Source organism: Physeter macrocephalus, chromosome 5 (genome assembly GCF_002837175.3).
Source record: "Physeter macrocephalus isolate SW-GA chromosome 5, ASM283717v5, whole genome shotgun sequence".
Lineage (NCBI taxonomy): Eukaryota > Metazoa > Chordata > Mammalia > Artiodactyla > Physeteridae > Physeter > Physeter macrocephalus.
In genome coordinates, this window is record NC_041218.1 from 10219387 (window position 1) to 10225386 (window position 6000).

Genomic DNA, 6000 nt, shown 5'->3' on the forward strand with positions numbered 1-6000 from the left:
AGCCACCCAAGCCACAGCAGCTGAGCTTGCAGCCCCAGAGAACCCAATAGTAGCAGAGGAAGCAGGGCATGTGACTCCAGCCCAACCTCCCACAGGGGTGGTACCTGTGAATCCAAACCCAGATGCGGTAGAGGCACCCACTATCCTGGTGCCCCAGGCAGTGATGCCAACAACAGCAGTGACACTAGCAGCAGCAAGGCAGCAGTCACCCCAGAGGCACAAGCATTGACAACAAAGGCACTTGGCAATGTCTCTGGCAGAGGCAGTGGAGGTGGGAAATTGCCAATTCTCGAATATAGCTGGACACAGGCCAGGTAAGAGAAACCAAAAGCTAATGCTATACCATCACCTACTGAAAAACAAAATAAAGTCCTCTAATTACTAATCTGTTGAATTATTAGGATCAAGCAAAACAAAGCTTCACCTAAAGAAGAAAAGCATTCTCTATTTTAAGTGCTCTGGCAGAGGAACAACACATAAATCACCACAAAAAACCACGGTGACATGGCATCACAAAAAGAAAATGACAAACCTTCAGAAATCAAAAGTAAAGTCATGGAATATTTCAATATAACTCAAATAGCTGTCATGAAGAAACTCAATGAGCTACAAGAAATATCAGAAGGAAAGTTCAATGAGGTCAGCAATAAAATTCGTGAACAGAGGGAATATTTTACCAAAGAGACTGAAACTCTGAAAAAGAAGCACACAAAGTCTGGAGCTGAAGAACTCAATAAATAATATGAAGAATGCATTAGAAAGTATTAGAGTAGGTAATATGGAAGAGAGGACTAGTGAGATCAAAGATAGAAATCTAGAAATAAAAGAGGTAGAAAAGTAGAGAGAACTAATTTTTTTAAATGAAGGTATTCTACAAGAACTAGCTGACTTCATTAGGAAGGGCAACATAAAGATAACTGGCATCCCAGAAGGAGAAGAGAAGGAGAAGGGAGCACAAAGTTCATTTAAATAAATAATAGCTGAGAACATCACAAACCTGGGGAAGGAACTGGATATTTAAGTCCAAGAAGCTAAAAGCACAGTTAATTACCTCAACACAAAGAGACCTTCTCCAAGGCACACTGTATTAAAACTATCAAAAGTCAATGGCTGAGAAAATTTTAAAGACAGCCAGGGAAAACAGGATGGTAACCTACAAATGAACCCCCATTAAGCTATCAGCAGATTTATTGCCAGAAATCCTACTGGCCAGGAGAAAATAGAATGACATACTCAAAATATTGAAAAATAAGAACTTCAGCCAAGAATACTCTATCCAGGGCTTCCCTGGTAGCACAGTGGTTGAGAGTCCGCCTGCCTATGCAGGGGACACGGGTTTGTGCCCCGGTCCGGGAAGATCCCACATGCCGTGGAGCGGCTGGGCCTGTGAGCCATGGCTGCTGAGCCTGCGCATCCGGAGCCTGTGCTCCGCAACGGGAGAGGCCACAACAGTGAGAGGCCCGCGTACTGAAAAAAAAAAAAAAGAATACTCCATCCAGAAAAGTTATATTTAAGATATGAAGAAGAAACAAAGGCTTTCCCAGACAAACAAAAGCTGAGGGAGTTCATCACCACTAGACCTGCCTTACAAGAAATGTTGAAAGGAGCTCTTCTACTTGAAATGAAAAGACAAAAGTACAGTACACAAACTAAGATGATAAATAAAATCAGAAAATTGCAGCTCTGATCAGAATAGGTTAAATAATTATAGCATAAAGGAGAAAAAGCAGGAAACATAACAATAGCTATGAGAATTTGGTAGCAAACTCACAACGTAAAATGGGATAATTTGCAACAATAAAAACATAAAAGGGGAAGAGGAAAAGGATGGAACCCATATGTGTAAATGAAGATATGATGCTATCAGAAAAAGGACTATGTTATTTATGAGACATTTTATACAATGCTCAGGGTATCCACAAAACACAAATCTAGAGCAGAGACATGAAACATAAAAAAGAGGAAATAGAAAAACATCATAAAAAACCACCAAACTAAAATGGCAGATAGAAACACAAGGAATAAGAAACAATGGAGATATAGGGAAACCAGAAGGCAAAGGACAAAATGGCAATACAAAGCCCTCATCTATCAATAATTACCCTAACTGTAAATGAACTGAATTCACCAATCACAAGATACAGAGTGGCTGGATGGATTAAAATACAAGACCCAACTATGTGCCACTTCCAGGAGACTTATCTCAGCCCTAGAGACAAACATGGGCTCAAAATGAAGAGATAGAAGATGATACTACAAGAAAATGACAGCCAACGGAAAGTGGGTGTAGTTACACTCATATCAGAAAAAATATCCTTCAAACCAAAAATGTAACACAAGACAAAGATGAACATTATATAAGGGAACAATTCATCAAGAAGACGTAACAGTTAACATATATGCATCTAATATAGTAACACCAAAATATATAAATCAAGTATTAACAGACTTACAAGGAGAAATTGACAGCACACCAAAAAAAGGGACTTTAATAACCCCACTGACATCAATGGACAGATCATCCAGACAGAAAGTCAACAAGGAAAGAGCAGCCTTAGATAAAACATTAGACCAGATGAACTTAATAGACTGATATAGAGCATTTCATCCAAGAGCAGCAGAATACACACACTTCTCAAGTACACATGAAACATTTTCAAGGAAAGACCATATGTTGTGAAGCAAAACTAGTCTCAATAAATTTAAAAAGACAAAGCATATCAAGCATCTTTTCCAACCACAAATGTATGAAACCAGAAATCAACTACAAGAAGAAAGCTGGAAAAATCACAAATATATGGAGACTAACCAACATGCTACTGAAGAACTGTCAGATCAATGATGAAATCAAAAGAGAAATTTAAAAAATACCCAAAGAGAAATGAAAATATGTCATACCAAAATCAACGGAATGCAGCAAAAGCAGTACTAAGAGGGGAGTTTATAGCAATACAATTCCATCTCAAGAAACAAGAAAAATATCAAATAAACAATCTAAACTTACACCTAAAGGAACTAGAAAAGGAAGAAATGAAACCTATAGTAGAAAGGACACAATAATAATCAGAGTGAAAATAAATAGAGAATAAAAAGACAATAGAAGAGATCAATAAAACTAAGATCTGATTGTTTGAAAAGATAAACAAAATTGACAGACCTTTAGCTAGACCTTCCAAAGAAAAAATGAGAGAAAGCTCAGAAAAATAAAATCAGAAACAAAAGAGGAGAAATTACAATGTATACCAGAGAAATACAATGAATTATAAGAGAACATTATGAACAGCTATTCACAACAAATTGGACAACCAAAAGAAACGGATACATTTTTAGAATCATACATCTTTCCAAGACTGAATCATAAAGAAATAGAAAATCTGAACAGAATGATCACTAGTAAGGAGATTAAAACTGTAATCTAAAAGTTCCCCAAAGGGAGTTCGGAAAAAACTCTGGACCTGCTGAAGAGGTAAGAGATGATTGTTTTGGGGTGCAAGAGGGAATTCAGAGCACCACCTAAGAGAGCTCCAGAGATGGGCACAAGCCACGGCTATCAGCGTGGACACCAGAGACGGGCATGAAATGTTAAGGCTGCTGCTGCCACCACCAAGAATCCTGTGTGCAAGCACAGGTCACGATCCACACCTCCCCTCCAGGGAGCCTGTGCAGCTGGCCACTGCCAGGGTCCCGTGATCCAGGGACAATGTCCCCGGGGGAACACATGGCACGTCTTAGTCTGGTGCAACATCATGCCAGCCTCTGCCACCTCAGGCTTGCCCTGCATTCCATAACCCTCCCTCCCCCCAGCCTGAATGAGCCAGAGCCCCCTAATCAGCTGCTACTGTAATCCCATCCTGTATGGGTGGGGAACAGATGCCCTCAGGAGACCTACACACAGAGGCAGGGCCAAATCCAAAGCTGAACCCCAGGAGCTGTGTGAACAAAGAAGAGAAAGGGAAATCTCTCCCAGCAGCCTCAGGAGCAGCGGATTAAATCTCCACAATCAACTTGATGTACCCTGTATCTGTGGAATACCTGAATAGACAATGAATCATCCCAAAATTGAGGCGGTGGAATTTGTGAACAACTGTAGACTTGGGGTTTGCTTTCTACATCTAATTTGTTTCTGGTTTTGTGTTTATCTTAGTTTAGTATTTAGAGCTTATTATCATTGGTAGATTTGTTTATTGATTTGGTTGCTCTCTTCCTTTTTTATTTTATATATATATATGTATATTTTTTTCTTTCCCTTTTTGTGAGTGTGTATGTGTATGCTTCTTTGTGTGATTTTTCTGTATACCTTTACTTTTGCCATTTGTCCTAGGGTTCTCACTGTCCGTTTTTTTGTTTGTTTTTAGTGTAGTTTTTAGCACTTGTGATCATTGTGGACTTGTTTTTTGTTTTTGTTGCTCTCTTCTTTCTCTCTTTTCTTTTTATTACTCTTTTATTTTTAATATTTTTTTTATTTTAATAACTATATTTTATTTTATTTCCTTATTTTTTCTTTCCTTCTTTCCTTCCTTTCTTCCTTCCTTCCTTCCTTCCTTCTTTCCTTTCTTTCTTTCTTTCCTTCTTTCTTTTTTTCTTTTTGTTCCTTTTCTTCAGAGCCATGTGGCTGACAGGGTTTTGGTGCTCTGGCCGGGTGTCAGGCCTGAGCTTCTGAGGTGGGAGAGTCAAGTTCAGATCATTGGTCCACCAGAGACTCCCAGGTTCCACGTAATATTAAATGATGAATGCTCTTGCAGAGATCTCCATCTCAAAGCTAAGACACAGATCCACTCAACGACCAGTAAGCTACAGAGCTGGACACCCTATGCCAAACAACTAGCAAGACAGGAACACAAACCCACCCTTTAGCAGAGAGGCTGCCTAAAATCATAATAAGTTCACAGACATCCCAAAACACACCACTGGACATGGTCCTGCCCATCAGAAAGAAAAGATCCAACCTTATCAACAAGAACACAGGCACCAGTCCCCTCCACAACCCACTGAAGCAACCTTACCCACTGGGAGCAGACATCAAAAACAACGGGTATGGGCGTCCCTGGTGGTGCAGTGGTTGAGAGTCTGCCTGCTGATGCAGGGGACACGGGTTCATGTCCTGGTCTGGGAGGATCCCACGTGCCATGGAGCGGCTGGGCCTGTGAGCCATGGCCACTGAGCCTGCACGTCCGGAGCCTGTGCTCCGCAGTGGGAGAGGCCACAACAGTGAGAGGCCCACGAACTGCAAAAAACAAACGAACAAACAAAAAACAATGGGTACTACAAACCTGCAGGCTATGAAACGGAGACAACAAAAACAGTAATTAAGCAAAATTAGAAGATAGAGAACAACCTTACCCACTGGGAGCAGACATCAAAAACAACGGGTATGGGCGTCCCTGGTGGTGCAGTTGTTGAGAGTCTGCCTGCTGATGCAGGGGACACGGGTTCATGTCCTGGTCTGGGAGGATCCCACGTGCCATGGAGCGGCTGGGCCTGTGAGCCATGGCCACTGAGCCTGCACGTCCGGAGCCTGTGCTCCGCAGTGGGAGAGGCCACAACAGTGAGAGGCCCACGAACTGCAAAAAACAAACGAACAAACAAAAAACAATGGGTACTACAAACCTGCAGGCTATGAAACGGAGACAACAAAAACAGTAATTAAGCAAAATTAGAAGATAGAGAAATACACAGCAGATGAAAGAGCAAGGTAAAAAACCACCAGAACAAAAAAATGAAGAGGAAATAGGCAATCTACCTGAAAAAGAATTCAGAGTAGTGATAGTAAACATGATACAAAATCTTGTAAACAGAATGGAGAAAATAAAAGAAACGTTTAGCAAGGACCTAGAATAACTAAAGAGCAAACAAACAATGATGAACAAGAAAATAAATGAAAGTAAAAATTCTCTAGAAGGAATCAATAGCAGAATAACTGAGGCAGAAGAACAGATAAGTGACCTGGATGATAAAATAGTGGAAATAACTACCACAGAGCAGAATAAAGAAAAAAGAATA